The sequence below is a fragment of the Lissotriton helveticus genome, chromosome 3_1 (assembly GCF_964261635.1).
Source record: "Lissotriton helveticus chromosome 3_1, aLisHel1.1, whole genome shotgun sequence".
Classification (NCBI taxonomy): domain Eukaryota; kingdom Metazoa; phylum Chordata; class Amphibia; order Caudata; family Salamandridae; genus Lissotriton; species Lissotriton helveticus.
The window spans coordinates 1,101,276,128-1,101,296,540 of NC_136061.1; the positions used below are offsets into that span (position 1 = coordinate 1,101,276,128).

Here is a 20,413-nt window from a genome sequence, read left to right on the forward strand (position 1 = left end):
CTTAGTGCAAGCACTGCTTTGAATTGATAATTGAAGCCAAAATCAATACTGCATTTTCCAAGACATTAAGAACTCCTTTTGTGACATTTCTTATATTTGTTTTTGTTTGCTTACGTTACCTTTATCTTAAAACATTTTAATGAGGACTCACACTTCACAACGCTACATAAGCAAAATAAATGTGTGATATCTATACAAATGTAGATTTTTCCACTCCTTTTTGGTGATAATGCTATTTAGTGTTAGTATTTATCAAACGTCTGAAAAAATACCTTTCATTCTTGGTTGACTATCTCACCATCACACCACTATTATTTGTTTTTCAACACTGTTAGAAAATACTGAAAATTATAAAAGTTGTTATTCATTGTGTAGTTAAGCCTATGGGATAATTAAATATGGACTAATAATGTAATATTAGGAAATCATTGCCCTTATTACAGTTATTAGGTAGTTAGACAAATTATAGCTTCAAAAGGAATGTGGGGCAATGAGAACTCAGGATTAAATTATGCATTTGATCCTTAGGCCAGATTTTACTATTGAAACAGTTTTGCTGCTAACAGAGAAATCGTGTGTCATTTAAATTAAATGCTTTTCTCGAGCTGGAAGGTTCCATTTTTAATGAAATTACTGCGCGTGGCGAAATGATTAAAATCTGTATTCCGGGAATGATGCACAGAGAGAAAAAAAAATCAATAAATGCGAGCACAGCTTTGCTGGTGAACGAGAATCCAAGGAAAGAAATAAACCAATACACAAAATAGCCATAAACATAGCCGGACATTAACTTATTTATAGTATCAGTCCCTCGAGACAGCAAATTCGCAAATTTGTACCATATATTTTGGTCTGTAATGAGGCCTCTTTTTCCAAGAGAACCTATTAGACAGGCGTCATTTCTACCCTTCCCCCAGTGCTCCCGCATTGCAATCATTGTGCTTGTGCTTATTATGTTACAAATGACCGAGGTAAGGCTGACATTCTCCTTGCATGCAAAAGATCTCGTCTGCCAGCCTTTTTTTTCACTAATGAAGGAGCTTTGTGAAATCTCCCCATGGGTTAATACTAATGAAGATCCTCCGGCACAATTAAAATCACAACCAGTAGCTGTGAAGGGAAACACAAAACAAAGGCATTACTAAACACATTTGCACATTTACGTACAAGATATACGTACACGCAAAATATGTTTTATAATATTGGCTTGTAAGCAGAGAACAGTTCGATTTATTCCATGGACACTTCACAGCCAACACCAGACACAGAAGATTACCTTTTGTCACCACGGCTGCCATCTGGACGACGAAATGTCCAGATTTCTTAAATCGAGAGAAAATCGAAGTTTATGAAGCTGATCAAAATACGGAAACAACCGTTTGTTTCATAAGAGGAGGCATTATTTCCAGTTTCTAGTGTTGGCAGTGCCCATGCTACACAGAAGTCATTCTTTGTTGTAGTGTTCTTTAACCTCGGCTTAAGCTTGAATGTTATCCAAATAAAGAAACCACGTGTAGAGTTTAAAGGGTTGGGACGGGGAGGTGCCTCGTTTCTCGTGTTACGCTGCAAAAGAACATGAATTGGGCTGCTGCTGGCACCAGCAGCAAAGGGTAGATAGAATGTCTGTTCTGTTGCCATAATGGATACTAAGCACGGGTTAGCCTTGCTCCAGATTAGCCATGCCAGGCAAGTAGAACATTATACCAGCACCAGGAAGGAGAGGAGGGTTAAGTAATGGAAATATTCACACTTTGCCTGTTGAAGAACCTGTTTTATTATCGCGTTTCCACTGACGTGGTTTCATTTTATCGACTTTTCACGACCAATCTTTTCTAAACTGCTGTAGTTACTTACCGAATTAAAAAAATATATATATAACGAGGGCGTCTCCGAAATAAATAAGTTAATTTCCTTCGTGTTTTCTGAAAGAAGACCATCTGGAATATTATTTAAAGAACGAATCCGTTGCACGCCATGAAAGACTGTTCGTGTATGACTCGACTTGAAATATGGTGTACACCTTTCGCTGCAAACAAAACAGACCGGAAAATGTATTGTTTTTTTAATTAATTTTTTTTGTACAACTTGCCCCTGCTCTTTAAATCCTAATGTAGGCAATGCATTCCTAAAACATACCATGTTCACCCACCCCCAAAAAACTACGCAAGTGCCTTGATGTGATGCTAATGAAATGGTGTCCTGACAATATAGCACTTTTTAAAGAGTTTGGGATTGTAAACATACGCTCTAAGGACTTTTCCCAGGCCAGTAAATATACAGGAGAACTATTCCCGAGTGGGATACAGGAGAAACAGTCTTCCTGCTGTGATCTGGGGACGACTGGGCATTCCCTGTTTCGGTTGAGAAATTAAACACACAATTCGATTCCCTCCCTTTCTTCTGCCGAACAGCAAGTTTCATTGTTTAGGGACCTGAGAAGAGAAGCCTTGTTTGGTTGACGTCACTTTTTTTGGTTCATGAAGCCTTCGCCTTGAAGTGAAGCTGAATAAAAAAAAAACCTTGAGTGAGAGAGAGGGGGGAAAATCTCCTTCAATCTGCTTGGAAGGAAACTAACGAGAGACAGGAGAGAGAGAGGAGAGGCAGAGGAGGAGGGAAGAAGACACTCGCACACTCACACGCACGCAGAGCAGCGATTCCTTTCAGTGTAAACCCCGCCGCTTTTTTTTCCCTTTATGTTCGTGCGGCCCGAGAGAGCCTGACACATTTACAGCCGCGTTCACTTCGGTGTCCGTAGGAGAGGAAGGGGAAGCCTCCCCCAGCAGCTGAGGTGAGCCGCAAAAATGATAACAAGCAATGTTTCAAGAGGCCCTGTTTTGGTGAAGTCTCTTAAACCGTGTACGGATATTTGTGGACTTTAAGCGATGGGGGGTGGGACAGGAGTGGGGAGTCTTCAGAAAAACGCGTGCATCTTCCTGCATCTGTGTTTCTTTTCTACTCCCCTCCCGCCATCCTGGGCTCTCCGTTTGTGCTGCGTGTGTGTTTTGTTTCCGTCGGTTTTCCGGCCCTTCTCGGCCGCCGTTCGCAGCGTGTCCGATGCGGTTTTGTCGGTTGTGCGTCTGTGTGTGCGTGTGGGGAGCGGTTTGAAAGTTTTTTCGCCCACCCATGGGGAGGGTGGTTGGGTTGGCGGTGGTTTCGCTGCCGTCGTCGGTTGGCTCTTTCCCCACCTCCCTTCTCCCCGTGACTCCCTCCCCCTCCCGGGGGCGCTTTATTTTTTTCCTGCTTCCTCTCCCGGCAGACCTGTGCTCGCCACCCTCTGTGAATTACCCTTTCCGTGGGCTCGGAGAGCCAACTGCTGTTTCCCGTACTCGCCTTTTTTGAAAAAAACAAAGCAAACACATTTCTAACGTTTCCCCTTTGGAATGTCAGCGATTTGCAGATAACACACCGTCTCCTGGCAGAGACCCTTCTGCCTGTACACGGTCCAAACTGTTCAGTTTTAGCGCTCCCAGTTCGTTTCCTGCATCAAGCACCGACTATAAACCATTACCTATGAAAATGCTGGTGCCCAGGGGTCTCGTCTCCTGGCTAGAGCTATCTGGGGGTGTGAGTTGTTTTAATGTGCAAGGTAAGCAAGCCTGAAAGACCTCTGAAAACTCCCTGCCTTCCAACCAGCTACAAGGACAACCCCTCCCCCTCGCTCTCTTTCTCTCTCTCTCTCTCACACAGACACACACACAGTTCTAGTGATTAATTTTAAAACTGAATTATTATTTGCTTACATGGTAGCCTAGCCTCTGAAGTCTTTTCTGTTATGAGATGTGTTTTTTTTAAAGTGAAGCCTCGCCTCCTCCTCGGGTTTCTCCTGCCGGTTTCCTTCTGGGGTGTTTTTTTTTTCTTGTTCCACCTTTTGTGCTGCTTGCTTTAGAAAGAAGAGAAGCAGCTGCGGCCCGCTCTGGTTCTTGAAACCTATCCCATTGTGGATATTGCAATATCCTCCATTTTTTCTGCCCTCTAAACAACAAGGCTCTCGCCATCTTGGGATGGATTTATTCCCATGGCTTTATAAGGTCGCCCTTGCCCCCTCCCTCATCGTCAGCTCGTCCAACAGAAAGTTTAAGACATATTACACTATGGTTGTGACGTCAGGCAAACTTTAGGCAAAAACTGTTTCTGAACAACCGCTGTATGCCTCTTCTAATTAAAAGTCTAATGTTACTTCAGAGCGTTATGTTTTTACCTGACCTCTGTTACAGAGTATATACTGTCTGCATTCCCAGTATTACGAACAGATGGGCATCTATTTAGACGGCAGATGTCTCAAAGGCCGTCCGTCCAGTAGCATTTGACAGCAGGTCACGTTCCTTAACGACACTCGTTTTATTAGGCAAAACAATTGACAATTCAGATACATTTTATATCTATGTATATATCTACCGGTGTTATATACTTCATCGATTAAATGCAGCTTTACAAGATCTCCTTTTATTTATTTTTTTGGTGCTTGCAGATTGTATGTCTTATAGCAGTTGATCCATCCAAAGCAACGTTTCGGCCTACACTGTAGAAAGTTCCAACACGTACATGTGGATTTCTTGGATGCGGAGATTATTTGAGACCAATTATGTTTATTTGTTTACTTAATTATGTGTACATCTTTGGAGGTTGAGTCAACCCAATCACATTTGGTACTGTTTAGTGTACTTTTTCATCAGGAAGTGTACATTAAGTGCAGCCTTTTGACGAGTGCCGTTGTCATTTGTAATATTCAAACTTGATATTTGCACTACACGACTGACAAGACAGCTAGTGCCAAGTTAACTTATTATTTCATACAAGGTATGTAGGTCTTTTGACACCTTTTAATTCCCTAATTGATATGTATCACCTGTCCAAGTTTAATATTTCATCACGTTTTTGTTACTGTTAGCTAAACATGAACAGTGCAAGTGCAGTCTGATAAATGAATTTAATGGAATTGTAAAGTGCAGAGAGCTGCCTTGGACTGCAGTTGTTGCTTAGAGTTTGAACTATTAAAATATTTAAGTTGACTTGTTTTAGTGATTACGAAAGTATTTTCTCTTACTAGGGCCTTCATTCATTTGTATGCAATATATTTTTCTGTAGCGCAACAGAACGTTTATTCGTATAGTACAATGCATTTCCTACACGTCAATTTAGCTAATCAGTATTGAATGTCCACATGTATTTGTAAAGCACACATGTCCAAGAGGGTATCTTGGAGCTGAAATAACAGATATTCATTGTTACTCAATTTAGTGGTACTAATTCTATCTACCTTGGAAGGATTGAGTGGATCTGTTAGGGTTCAAAGACGCTGCAGTGGATGCATTGAGCCCCCAGACTTCCAACATTGTTGGAGGTTGATTCTACAAAGCAAATGTCTATAAGGACTGTCGCAATGGACACCTTAGTTGTACATGGTTTCTTGTGTAAAGCCTATGATTTCTTTGATATTGAGTGCTTTACTTCAATTCTGAGTGAAAAGTTTATTCATAATAAAAAAAGCTTGTCTGCTGGTCAACTCTTGTAGTAATAATGCAAGCAAATCACAGAGGAGGGATCTCTTAGAACAGTGTCGTAGAATTACTTATTTGTAGGCATGTTACTTTAGTTGGTATGTTTTAATGTATATTATACCTGAAATGCTTAGATGAACTGTTCTTATAGCTTTGGTAAAGTTTTCTATCCTTTCTGTGAAGGACCCAAAAGTGTTTTCTGGGTGGCCTATTAAAGAGGCCTACTAAGTTTAATTGTGCATGGTTGCTAGAGTGTGGAAATATAGTATGACCTGTGTTGGAAGCATGAGGTTGTTGTGTAAGGTTTAGAAAGGGGCTCCAGTCAGTTTGTGGTGACCATGTAGTTGCTCTGTAGCTTGAAGTGATGCAGAAAGGTGCAACACTTAGTCACTCTTGCAGATTCATAGCATCTTAACTTGTCTGGCCTTTGCTTTAGAGTTAAATGTGTTGGAACTGCCAGAGCTCCCAAATTTCACACAATTCATGGAGGTTGTGAATGATCCTTTTACTTGGCAAAAGCAAGTTTAAGAGCTTACTAGTGATTTACACACCATCAGCACCTGAAATTAAATACAGATTTTTGACTTTACATACACAATAATTTAGATCTATATTACAATCTTGGTTAGTTCTCCTAAGTGAGCAAATATACCAGACTTTGATGAATTCAACCTCTGTGATGCTGGTGTGAAAAATTCTGTGTGAATGCACTTGGTGAAAAACAATAGGCTGCGATCTACACTTAAGTGTTTAGGTGTGTAATAAATACAAATGTACACAAGCATGTTGATGTTCATTCTGTGACAGTGGTCTACAGTTAGTGTTTTTTTCAAATTCTACTACACACTTTGGCTCTTGGTGGTTTTCTTCAGAAGATAGTAAAAGCTGATTTTGTTGTTTAGTGAGTTAGTGGCAGAGATTTTTGGGTATGTGAAACTGAAAAAGAAAACCACCCAATACCGATCGTTTTCTGGCAACGCTCCCAGGATGTGGAACCCTCTCCCTGGAGACCTCAGATCCAACCCCACCTTCTCCTGTTTCAAAAGGGACCTGAAACTCCATCTCCTTAACAAATACTTTCCTGACCAACGTCAACTAACCTAGACGTCAAAATCCGAGTTGACTCCCCTCTCTCTTGACATTCAAGGATCGTTGGTGACCTGACCTGAAAGTTAATCACCTTTTTCTTTTTCTTTTTCTCTCCCCCTCCATATCACTGTTTACTTATTTTTCATGCTGTAGTTTATATCTTTGGTTTGCTTCCTTACTGCCGGCCTACTATGTAATGTAATGTCTTTCTGTTTTCACAGTGTGTATGTAAAGCGCTCTGATACTTACAGGTCAAGCTAGCGCTATATACAACTTTTAAAATAAATACAAATAAATAAAATGCTCGTAGTGAAGTAACCATTCACTCGGTGCCAAATCATATTGGCACCAGTTCTTGCGGGTGTTATCCTTCTGTCTTAGCGTAACCAGTTCTTGATATCTATGGACACATATTTCTTGATAATTGTAGTGCTCACATAAGGTATAGAGTTTTGAGTGTGTTTAGAGAAATAATAGAGCAGTGAGTGGTTATCTTAGGTTGGGATATGAGAGGGATATCCTGTTAGTTTACATTCTAGTTAAATATTCAGGGAAGTGTGTAAGGTACACGCTTGGCAAAGGAAGGTAGGACTGCAGCGTACTTGAGAATAATTACTATTCTCAGACTTGCAACACAGAGCTTTACAACTTAGTGCCCCATGTGGAAAAATCTAAGAGCACAATGCTGCTAAAGTATATTACCTTTCAGAACCACAGAGGTCCCAACTTGACATGAGAACTATACCACGCTCTATAGTGACAGAGTATCACACGCCAATGACAATCCATTGTTCTTTTCTGATTCTGATTCTCAATAGTAAGCAATGTTGTAAATTAAAACTTCTGATGTTTAGGGTGGTGATGGATAGCTGCTCTCCTCCCAAGCTTCAGATGCTGTGCCTGCATTTTGGCCCCTGGCTTGAGTCGCCAAAGATTAACCACACAGAGAAGGGGGAGAACTGATCGTGAGGCAGCCAGGTGTGCCAAAATGAAGGGAAACACTATGTCAAATTTAGTGGAAGCAACAGGAGCACTACCCCGGACACTTGAGCAGCAGCAATATCGTTAAGGGCTGGGTTGTGCTGTGCTGTAAGAGAGGCCCTACTGGTTACACTGGGCGCCGAGCTCTTCTGTATTGAGGTCAGAATACATTAAGGTGGACTCTTGAAGACTATGAGCAGACACCAGTTTATGTGGGCTCTTTTGAAACAAAGAAGTTTAACCAACTGGGAGCTGGAAGAGGACTTGGTGGGGGAGAGATGTCTGGGAGTTGTGGGCTATTTTGGTAGAGCCAGGCCGCTGTGTAGCACTGCATAATAGAGTTTAATACATAATGGGTGCACACCAGAGGAAGGCTAAGCAGGGATGCTTTCTACCGCAGCAGAAGGATGAGGGAATGAGTCACAGCTCCTTGGCCAGAGGGAAATGTTCATTTTATTGTTCTCCATAATTCCCAATAGCTTGACACTGAAATTTACCTCTCCTTTGGTGCAGCTTGGAGAAAATGGATTAGTGGATAATGGGATCTGAGAATATATTGAGGTCAATGGATAACAGAGTGCTGCAAGTCGAGAGTTGGACTGTTGAAGTGGAGAGAGAGAGGAGAGAGGTCCAATATCACAAAGAATTTAAAGACTCATTGCAATGCAATAATGATATTGGATAATAAATTAGAGTCAGCATAGAGTGAGAGGAGGCTTGTCGGCAGCATTTTCCTGGAATTCCTTCCACGGACCCTGCTTTGTCAATCACTTATGCAATGGAGTCCGTTTTCTCTCACCTTCTTAAAGTGGTGACCCGGACGTAGTGCGGCAAGGATACAGCCTCCCTTTGGAGTTGCGGAATCTGATGTGACCTCTACTTGTATTTTTGTGCTTCATGAAATGGACATGTGGGACCCAATCATGCACATTGTGGCTTCGCTTCAGGGATTCCTAGTAGTAGATTCAAGACAGTGCTACTCTTCCTGGAAAAAGGTGAAAAAACAGTGTAGTCAGCATCAAGTACAGACATAGTGATGAGTGTTCTAGGAATTAGTCATCAAAGCTTTGGGTGGAATCCTATGAGACTTAGCATCACATACTAATAGGACGTATGTTTTCAAAGGTGTGGAAGTGTTCCATTGATTCCTAGACGAACGTAAGACAGCGGAATTACTGAAAACATTTTGCTCATTCTTGGCGCTAACTGCAAGGGCTGGGTATGTAACTGCATTGATTAGTTCTCCCTCAGTCATAGTTGGATGAGACCTGGATGTGAGAATGTTTTTTTCAATACTGGAAGTCCTTTTTTGTTGGGGGTTTTCCTTTCAATCTCTTCTTGCATTTCCCCTACTCTACTTCTTTCTTTCGTATCTTTACCCTCCCCAGTTCTTTTTGCATCTCTTCCCCTTCACGGTTTCGACTTGTATGAAGAGCGACACCTTTATAATAGTTTAAAAGTTGATGGTGCAGGCTTAGGAGGCAGTAGTTTGTGTGGGAGGGTTAGCCAGCTGTCGAATGGATGTTTTTTTTTATACTTCTTAAGATATCTTGTGGTGGCATCATGCATACATGTTCAGATCTACCTCTTTTGCTAAGCTAATAAAAAAAAGTACAAATCCTCAAGACTTCTGCAACTCATACCCTCCATTATTTAATCTGCAGCACTAATTGTTAGTTTCTTTTTCACAGATGTTTCATAAATGCTATATTGTTTTCAGGCTATTTTATATGATACTAGCTTACCCGTCGCGCGTTGCTGCGATCTCCGAAGAAAGGAAATTCAATGAAACTCGTTATGATAACATGCAATTTACATTGTGTCATTTTTATTGAAACTTATTTTTTTAATATGGAAAACATTTCAAAGTGTCGTTATAATTCTATTTATTTATTCGAGTGCTTGTGGATACACGATTTTTTGTTTTTCCGTCTTGTGCGTACATCAGTATTCGAAAGATTATGAGGGCCCTGGGGGGCCGATATTTAAAAAAAAAATGTATGCCAGAAACCTTCGCGGGAGTGTACTCAACAACTTCCCAAAGTTTCCTGGCGATTGGATGAATGCTGTTTTAATTCTATTTATTTATTCGAGTGCTTGTGGATACACAATTTGTTGTTTTTCGGTCTAGTGTGTACATCAGTATTCAAAAGATTATGAGGGCCCTATATTAAAAAGAAAAAAAATGATGCCAGAAACCTTCGCGGGAGGGTACTCGACAACTTCCCAAAGTTTCATGGTGATCGGATGAATGGTGTAGTAATGCATAAAGGACAGACAGAGAGACAGACATACTTTCGTTTTCATATATATAGATCACAAATGCACATGGTTTTTATATAGCTTTTTATTACAGCTTTAACTATTTAAGACCTTTCGTTTTCAGAAATGTATTTTACACATTAGCTTTGTATTATTAGAATGCTCAGGTGAATCAAGTCAAATATTTATTTGAATATCAAAAACAATCATAAAAGATAAAAATGCAATTCATAAAATCATACATAGCGGTGAATAAAAAGTAAAAAGGTATTTCAAAATCAAGATGTTTCCGATTGAACACAGCTGCCTTAAAGTAACTACTCACCCTAAAACAGACATCACTACTGGTTAGTAATTGTGAAAAAGCTAAGGGCAGCCCTGCATTGTTTAAAGTTATAAAGTTAAATTTAAAAAAAATAAATATTGGTCTATGAACTAAGAGCAAAATATCGTAAAGTGCAACATAGATTGGGTGGAAACATTATCACAAGCGCATTTCATATTTGCTAAACTCCCAAAATACCCCAGCGGGAAACGCAACATATAGCATATAGTGCCGGCTGTAAATTTTAGCTATAAAGTTATTTCCCAATTATTATTCACGTACAAAAGGTAAGGTTCTGGGCTGGGACTAATTTTCAAAACCAGGTAATTCTGTACAAGTTGTTTCTTTAATTCTAGACATTCCCTTTCTGGAAAACGTCTTTCCTTAAACTGACGTTTAATGGCCTTCCTATCAGCCTTGCATATATGGATGAAGGGATGTTCGAAAAAAATTGTATTCCAGCATATGAAGGTTTTGCTTCATTGAAGCAACCCAAGGGCTATTCAAACCCCCTGCACAACGCATACAGTCAATAATAATATTATGAGTAAAGGAAGCTCTCGGGTTATTGCAGGTTGAGCTGCACCACAAAATGGAATCCTCAAGGTACGGCAAAGCCAATTCTTTGTGGTAGATGTAATGGGGGATTGAATGAGGATAAGAGAGAAGACCCTACAGAAGCTATTCTTTTCAACTTGTACCTTGCAACAATCATTGTAACCCCATAATCCACACCCATAGCTTGCAACCGGTACACATTGCTTAGAGTAGATTTCGTTAAAGGAGGCTATAGGCTTACGCCAAACAGATTTACAGACCGTGCAAAGTGAGTGTGTAGCTTGCTTAAATTTTGCGTTTCAGAAATTCATGTTCTGCACCCAAGCACCATTTGTGTCAGGTATTAAACAAAGATATGGGAATTTAAAAACCTTCTCAAGGCTGTTCTCATTTACCCATAAGGTTTGCAACAAGTATATGCCATAGTCTGTGATTTCGTAAAGTTGGTAGACCGATGTAAATCAAGCATAAAATACGAAAATGCTTGAACCAGGCACCTCAAGGAGTTAGGCGATCGTGCTAAAATCACAGCATAATCAGCGTTCAGCAGTACAGTTATGGGAACGGAATTAACACGAGGGACAGCTTGGATGACAGTACTTAAAAAGTCACTAAGCTTGTCAATATTCAGAATAAATAAAACGTGTGCTAAAATACAGCTGTGTTTGACTCCATACTGAAAGTTGATGGGATCAGATTGTTAGCTATTGGGGCCAAACCTCACTCTAGACTTCTGATCTCCATGGAGGTAAGCCAAAAAGTGCACAATCTCTGCATCTATCCCCAACTCAAGCATTTATCAAGGCCATGTCAGTAGCCTGCAAGAGCAAACGTCTTGCTGGGAAATTATCATAGAATACCATGTGCAGTGTTTCCAAGCTATGCAAGAAGGCCTTGTGGAATTCTCCAATAAGACCAATGGCCTTACCAACAACGTTCCTTAATTGCGAGAACATATTCCCTTTCAGGCATAGGTTAATTTCTGAGATGAATTTCCTAAAAAGTGTGGTGGCTTTGCAGAAAAATGCTCCCATCTATTTGTTAGAGCTGAATTGGGGATAAGACTGGTCTGTGACTTGGCTGGCTTGAAGCCATTGATGTAAGTTAACAAGGCATCCTGGTTTGCAGGGTCAGTCCCAGTGTTTCACCATCTGTCCTGGCAAATTTCAGTAATTTAGCACGCCTTTGTTTTCAGAGATTGTTGACTGAACACAGATGAATGGAAGTTTTAAAAAAAGTTTTCCAATGAAGAATTAGTTAACTAAATTGCTTTTTTGCTAGGAGGGTGCTAACACAGATGATAGAGTGTATTGAAGGTGCATTTAATTTTCCTTAGTACCTTAATTTCTGTAACTTGTAAGTTATTTTCTGCTGTCAATTGAGTCACTGTCCCTCCAGCCATGCAGAAATGTAATCCCTGTTCTTTGTGAAAGGCCCAGTTTTTTCAAAATCTGCTCTCTCTACGTTGAGTTAACTTGGGATCTGGCTTACCCCTGACAGTGAGACATAAAAAGCTACTTTGAGAGGTAGTTTGGTTTGGGATAGACCACATAAAATACCATGGTTAGGGGATTGGAAAGAGTTATTCATGCCTCTCCTTCGGTGCTCAGACACATTGCTGCAAGTGGTAAGTAGATTCTTCAGAATACCAACTAGGTATCGGGTGTACCTAAGGTATATTACAAAGCTACTTACAGTGTGATGACTTAGTTATCTGAAAATGGTTATGAACTTTGTGTGGACCTGATAATGGATCTGTATGGCGGAACCAGTGACTAAAATTAAGATTAGGTATTTTACAAGTGGCTACTCTCACAGCGAAATGGAGACTGATTGACAGTAATTTCAAATACCTTCCCCACTTGTGGTCGCCGGCAGGAAATTGTTGCCTTTTTATATTTTTATTTTCTGAGTACTGTCATTCTAGGAAACAATGGTTTTTGCCAATTTTTAGGAAATTGAAAGTAAATTCTTTTTATGTTCTGGTATTTTCCCCATGCGCCCTTCAACAAGCAAAAGTGACCTACAGTGTTTCCTACTACCTTTTGAAGTAATGGCTTGTCCGATCCAAATATGTAATACAATATTATTTTTATTTTTGAAATATTTTTATTAACATTTTTTCTCATTATAGCACAGAAACGGTGATCACCAGTGAGATACATAAGCATGTCCCAGTAAACAGCGGCAGCATATCCAATCAGCAGCAAAGAAGGGTCAAACAGTGTTGTGATGGGTCGGTGTAGTGTGGCCGGCCCCACCTTTTCCATCCAACCATATACCCGACCTCGCACTATCATTGCGAGGCAGAGAGCAGCAGTCCATAGTATCGAAGCCAAGGTTTCCATATTTTCCAGAACTTCTTAGGGCAGCCCCGTGTTTTGTATGTTGTCTTCTCCCTTAGCATATACATGTCCATGCTTTTCCTCAACTCGACAAGAGATGGTCCCTATGTGGCCCCCCATGTTTTGGCTATATCTCGTTTTGCGACCACCAACCCCAATTGTAACAAGACCAACCCAGGCTTGGGAAGGTCCATATCTGTAGATATCCCCAGTAGGACAAACGGGGGGATAAGTGGAATCTCCGCCCTCAGGACCTTTTCCATCTCCCCCATCAGGGTCGTCCAGTACCTTTGAATCTTGGAGCACTCCCACACTGTGGTAAAATGTTCCTTCCGCCCCTAAACAGCGCAGGCATGTAGGTGTTTCGGCCCTCCCAATGCGGTGAAGTCGTGCTCTATCGTAGTATGCCCTGTGTAAGTATTTATATTGGATAAGCCTGAGGCGCGATCGGATGGCTACCTCGCGAGGATGCATCAAAGCCATCTCCCAGTCCAAATCATCCATCTCCGATTCCCATTTTATGCGCAGTTTCTGTAGTGTATCAGGCTTATTGTTTATGATTGTCCTATACGTCCAAGAGACCGCTTTTTCAGCTATCTCTCCCATCAAGAGTTGCCCTTCTAAAGGTGCGTATTCGGGGAGATCGGCAGTGACTAGGCCCTGCGCCCACCAGGCATGTCGCAGCTGTAAATACTTGGTGCTGGGTCAAATGCATATTATATACTGTCTGTAGACGAGCAAAAGTGTTTAGTTCTTTGCGGTACATTATATCTTTAAGGTGCGAAATACCCAACAGGTCCCATGTCCTAAAGCCTTTCAGTTTTCTAATTTCTGGCAGGCGATTTCCCACCCATAGCGGGGTTTCCCCTGTAATCCGCCCACCCCACTTCATCTGTCTCTCCGCTTGCTTCCATGCAGCCAGTACGATCAGCGTTGCTGTGAGTAGCTGGGTAACTCCCTTCCCCCCCATATATGTAGTGCGTGTATGGGAGGTTAGTGAATTGTGCAAGCTCCAAAGCGTATGCAGGGTGATCCCTCTCTGTAGGTCCCCATTCATTCACAACTATTAAATGGGCTGCCCAGTAATACGCCCGGAGGTCTGGCAGGGAGATGCCACCATTATACTGGTTACGCTGATGTGTCACCAATGCAATCCTTGGCGGCCGTCCATCCGTCCCAGAGGAAAGTCCGTAATACATCATCAATTCTTTTAAACACTTCCACTGGTATGAACTGGTAGGTGTTTTGCAACACGTAAAGGAATTTGGGGAGCACCATCATTTTGTCCAGGGCTGCCCTACCTAGGAGGGTCAGCGGCAGGGACCTCCACCTCCCCATGTCCTCGCGAAAGTCTCGTAGCACCCTGTACAAATTGCGCTCCACTCCCAGTGTTATGTTCGTTGTTACGTAAATACCTAGGTAGCGAACGCCCTCCTGCGTCACTTGGAGCTGGCTGAGGTCTATGACGTATCCGCCACGCTCGCCCGTCTGGTACAGACAGGATTTACCTCAGTTAATCTTATAACCCGCCTGTGTGCTGTATAATTCACAGCACCCCATAATACTTGGGATTGTGGTGTCTGGGTTAGTCACATACAATATGTCATCTGCATATAGAGATATGCGCTCATCGGACTCTGTCACCCCATCCATCTGAAAACCTGTTCTGTCAGGGTGTTGTTGGATTACGCACGCGAGTGGCTCCAGTACCAGGGCGAAGAGCAGCGGGGATAGAGGACAGCCCCTGCCTATAGAAATTACAATATTATTTTTAATATAACTTTGGCTCCTCATTTATGATAAATGGAATACTTTATCTACTGTAAGGATCTTTTTGGGGACAGTACAACATTAATTGACTGTGTATTATTTTACGTTGATAGTTTAAACTTATTCTTTGGAGTATGATTTTATTACATTTGTTTTGTAAGTTTCAAAATAAACTGATTTAACAAACATACAAATTCATCTAAGCTCTTTTTCATCGGTTTGGTCTAGCAACTTTAGCATGATCTGGTTTAGATAATGACAAATTTCATCCAGTTTCATGTGAACTTTGGTGACTTAACACAACTTCAAAAGTCCCAACTTAGTCTCTTCATCTAAAGTGACTCTGGTACCATCTTTAAGCACGATTACATTAATAAATATCTGTTCTTGCAACCCCTGGTAGTATTCTCATTTTGTTTCCTTCCCACAAAGGGTTTGTCAGCTCACTCTATATAAATAACCAAGATGGCTGGATTAAACCTCTGGCGATCGCCCTCCGGACCGGGATGGCTGAGAAGGGCATCTTCGTCGGTAGCATACCCAATTTGATATCAATTTACGCCGACGATATCCTTCTGTATTTCCGGGATCTGGAGGAGAATCATTCGGCCTTAGCGACCATCTTTGACCGGTTCGCAGACGTGTCGGGCCTGGCGATCAACCCGGCGAAGTCGGTGGGGTTTTATTTCCAGGAGGGACAACGGCCAACCCACATACTATTTGGCGCCTCCCAAATTCCGATAGCACAGGATACGTTTAAGTATTTAGGCATACGGGTCTATAGACGACCGGAGGACCAGATCAACGGCAATATTCGGCGGGCCATTGCTGGCCTTCGGGGTAGTGTGCAATTCTGGACTTCTCTGCCACTGTCCGTCATGGGTAGGATAGCCGTCTCTAAAATGGTCATGCTTCCCCGCTTGCTTTATTATTTTGTAAACCTACCGGTTCTCCTCCCACAGACTATTTTTAATACCTTGAACACACTCTTGATCACCCTAATCTGGGGTTCTGGCCGGCGGAGAATAAGCCTAAAAAAACTTCAACTGGGAACCAGGCGTGGAGGCCTGGGTGTGCCATACTTTCGCGGGTATTATTACGCTAGCCAATTACAATGGCTATCACGATGGGTGACGGGTAGACATCTGCACGAAATCGGCTTTACCAGTGAACAGATAGCACGCGGAGAACTGCATTCCCTACTACTTCCCAAGGCCAAAGTACCCCGAGACTGCCACCCTCTTTTGCATACCGCCCTGATATGCTGGCGAAAAGCTTTGGCATACACGTCACCGGCCCCATCGTATGCCGATAACATTCCCCTTTTGGGTATTACAACGCCACACGGTCGGTTGACGCACAGTAGATTACGGCCTTGGACGGACGCGGGGGTAGACAGAGTTGGGGACCTGTTTGGGGATGACGCACTATTAGATCACGCCTCCTTTGTGCAAGCCACGGGAGCCCCACCACGACTATACCTCCTACATGCCACGGTGACACACTACATACGTACTACATGGGCCCCACAGCGTAGCAAACCGGAGCAACATGAGCTAGTGCACCTACTACATTACATGGGAACTTGAGGTCATCTAGTGAGGTGGTTATACACTGGCATTAGGGAGCACGCTGCTACGCCCCTTACTTCTCTCAGGACCACCTGGACGTTGGACACAGGGGAGGCTATGACTGATGGGGCCTGGAAGGTTGTTCTGGAACACCCTAGAAGAGTGTCCAGAAATGTGAAGTTTAAATTTATCCAAGCCATGTTACTACATCGGGCATACCTTACCCCCCAAAGGCTGCACAGGATGTTTCCTGCCTCTTCCCATTGCTGTCCCCGGTGTCATGCGGAGGAGGCCGGCCTTCTCCACATGATATGGTCCTGCCCACGCATAGATGGCTATTGGGGTCAGGTCCGACACATCCTCTACACTGCCACAGGTATCCAGATACCAGAGGGGGCGTTGCCGTGCTTGCTTGGACACAGGAAACGACCCAAAGGACGTAGGGCCCCACTGAAGTTCATGGACTTAGCATTATTACTGGCGGTCAGGGCACTGACTAAGAGGTGGAAATCTGCACGATCCCCGACTGTAGAGGTCTGGCGATCCGAAGTACTGAAGTGGGGTAGGGCTGAAGGTACAATACTCAGGAGGGAGGAGGAACAGGGGCTACGGAAACACCCAATCGCACATGATTGGGAACAGATGCTGCTGGAGCTGGAGGACATGGACTTGACGCCCTCCCAGACGGAGACCGCGTAACGGGGATGGCTGGACAAGGGAGGTGGGTCCGCGAATGGAGACTGGCCCAGGGTGTGCAAAGGTTGGCCAGAGGATGATGATCACGCTTATTTAGATATGTCAGCCCTACGCGATTACTAGGCACGGGGAGATGACACAGCCTGTGCAGAGATGTCGGGAGACGTACGGAACGGGGTGGGAGGTTGGGAGGGATAGGGACTGGCGACGCATTCAATTATGAAGCCACAGATGTATACACGCTGAGAACTGATTGAGCATTGACAGTTTGCATTTACTTGTAAAGAAATAACACCTTTATATAGAGCTGTCCATGCTGATGTAGACGATTTGTATAGACTAAGTACCATGAGGGACAATGTGCCAGATGTTTAAAGTTGACAGGGGAGAAAAACAGAAAAGACTGTATAAGATGGGCAGAATCTGTATGTACAATGCAATATCTGGTTGCAGTCGTTAATAAAGAGTTTAAAAAAAAAAAACAAGATGGCTGAATAACCAGTTTGTTAATGGTCAATTTCTGAGCCTTTTAAGTACTTCTCCAGGATGCCCTTCTAACTTCCTAGAATAGCCAGAATCCCCACATCCTGAGAGATAAATATTCTTCAAATATATACATTGAAGAATTTGTAAATTTATACATAATAGGTTACAAAGCTTGTTTCTTTTCATGAAACCCAAAGTTCCGATCAAAAGATTACTTTGAATGCAAAGTCTAAAATGAGTCCCTTATAAGCCCTCAAATTCAACAAGAACTATACATCTGAAGCAACTTAAAAAAAAAAGAAAAATAGCTTTTATTAACTTTTATCTTCATATCATTAATCAACAGATGACAACATAAAACTGACTTCTTGACAAAAAAAGTATTGTAGAGGATGTACCAGGTATTCGTTTCCTAGGCCTGATCTGCTCCGCTAGACGTGCTGAAGATGTGAGCAGCTCTTGCAGTGAGTCAAACTTGTTCAAACCCTGGCATTCTCTGCACTTTCCCCCTTTTACTCCATCATCTCCTGGTACCAGATATGATTCATCAAAGAAATCCACAATTGTCACATTTTGGGGCTCGTGGCCAAATGATGAAAATGGCAGACGTGTTTTGCTGAGTCTCCAGGTGGGCGCCTGGGAAGTCTACAACATCCGCAGTGAATCCTGTGCATTTCCCAGCACACAGGTTGCCCCTGCCTGCCTAAATTCCGGCTGTTGACATCGGTGCACCGTTCAAGTGGCCCAACTGCATAGGGATGTTTCCAGCAGCTTCAGCGGAGGAACCTGGCTGACTTATTCGCTGCACGGGGTCCCTTCCACCCGATCCAGCTTGTCCGGTGTATAGTGGCTACTGGCCTGAAGCTCGTATGGGGGCTTAGGGGATGCACCAAGGGGGCTTTCGAGTGTGAGCCTGCTATTGACTTCTCCCCTGAGGCTGGTGACCCACGGCGATGGCCTTGTGCTGAGGTGGGGGATGACGTGGGCTGGCCCAGCACCAGAGGCAGTGTGGACTGTGTTCGCCAATAATTGAAGGAAAGTGAGGATCCATGCAGATCTGGAGGAGGTGGAGGTGAGGTCTGGCAGCGGCGCGAAGTGACAAGTGTACCAGCTTTCCATATGGAGCTAGTGCTGATCACCTGCCCTGTAAAATCCTCTACCCTCCGCACCCCTCAGACTTCCCTAGGCATTTAATGGGGCCAGATGGTAGCAAGTTGATTCCTCATTGACACTGCACAGTGGTGTGAAGCGAATCCAAAGGGAGCTGGGATGCATCACCAGGGCTGCGTGGATATATCGCAGAGGCCTCGTTGAAGTGGCAGGGGGTGGGCTTGCAAGAACTGGCTGCATGTACGCTGATCAACTCTACCCTCTTTCACTGCAGTTTTGGGTAGGGGTGGGTGATATGGCAGGAAGCAGAGCACGACCTGATCCTGCAGGAAATGCAGGACTCCTGGGCACCCATTAAACACCGTATTGAGTCACTGTCAGCAGACCTTGGTCTCCTGCGTGGAGATAATCGCTGGATAGCCAACAGGGTCCCTGCGTCTGAAATCCCATTGGCAGAGCTGGCCCCAGCAGGACTCGTACACCACTACCATAGCTGAACTTCGGAAACAACATATTATCTTGCATGAGCATGCCGAAGACGCTGAAGGCCGCACATGTCTAAATAACGTGTGAATAGTGGGAATGCTGGAGGGCAAGGAAGGCCCATCACATTGTTCATTGAAAGCTGGCTCCAGCAAGCGGTAGCTCCCCCGGGCCTATCACCAGACCCCTATTCACTGTTTAACGAACTCACAGGGTGCCTTCCCGCCACCCCCCGCCCCCTCCTCCACCCCACCTTCTAGCTCCTCTGCAAGTGTAACTACTGACTTGGACTCAAGTGTGGCACTTATCTCTACTATAACACTGCAGACACCATGATCTGATTCCAGACGGGCCTCCGCCTTCAAGCAATCTTCTTTATTACATCTGGGGTGTGATCTAATGTGAATTTCTCGTCTTCTCTCCCACTTGTCCGCCTATTCTGCCATATACTTAACATTATCTGCCATTTGCCTTCCTTCACAATAGATCGTTTCACTCCCTCTGTAGGTCTCAACCCTGTCCTTTCCTTCCTTCCCCTCCGCTCTCCTCCTCTCTTTTGGCTGGCAAGTCATGGTGCACCTGATTGGTGCCATATACTATGGGGGTACCCTTCGGTCTCATGATGTGCACTTATATGCAATTATAAGACAGTTATACGTCATTGCAAATGTTAATGTGTAGGATTCCAGGGTTTGCTTTTGACTCTGTAGTCATTGGATCCCTTGGATCATCAGTTGGTTCTCTCATTAAGCAATTGCATAATGTATTTCTTGTTTCTTAAGTTTAGTTTGTTTTATTTAGTTTGGTCGAACTTATGTTGTTCATTGGACATAGCATTGGGGAAATGTTTCTTCTTTCACCAGATATGTCTCTGAGCTTTCCTTGTCGTGTACTATTTGGAGAGCGGTCCCGCATCTGCGATTACGACTAAAGAAGCTACCTGTCAACTGCAGGCTACTAACATTGACACCCAAGGGTACTACGTCTTTGTTAAATGGTATGAATGTGGTTTTGGGTAGTGTGTACACCCCAACACCAAACAAGACATTTTCCTGCAGTGTTTGTTCCCTATCTTACTGGAGTGGTCTATCCTGGTTTATAGGAGGGGCTTTCATTGTGGTCCTGGATATTAACCTTGATCGGCCCCTTCCCACCATGCCAAACACTAACTTGACTAGACCGGCTCGGGCCCTCTTGAGCCGGCGAACTCACTGGTCCCTGTCTGACATAATGGAGGGC

The 20,413-nt window shown here is 43.3% G+C and overlaps 1 protein-coding gene across 15 annotated transcripts in view; it reads left to right on the forward strand.

Moving 5' to 3' along the window:
• Nucleotides 1-2,504: 2,504 nt before the first annotated feature.
• Nucleotides 2,505-20,413, forward strand: part of BAZ2B (bromodomain adjacent to zinc finger domain 2B) — a 1,221,971-nt gene continuing 1,204,062 nt past the window's right edge. For 9 of the 15 annotated variants that reach the window (XM_078681682.1, XM_078681684.1, XM_078681685.1 and 6 more), the window contains exon 1: nucleotides 2,580-2,788. The gene's annotated coding sequence lies outside the window, so the exon portion shown is untranslated. Of the gene's footprint in view, nucleotides 2,789-3,124; nucleotides 3,587-20,413 lie in introns of those variants that run through there. The other 6 variants (XM_078681689.1, XM_078681691.1, XM_078681692.1 and 3 more) reach the window with 2 other exon arrangements.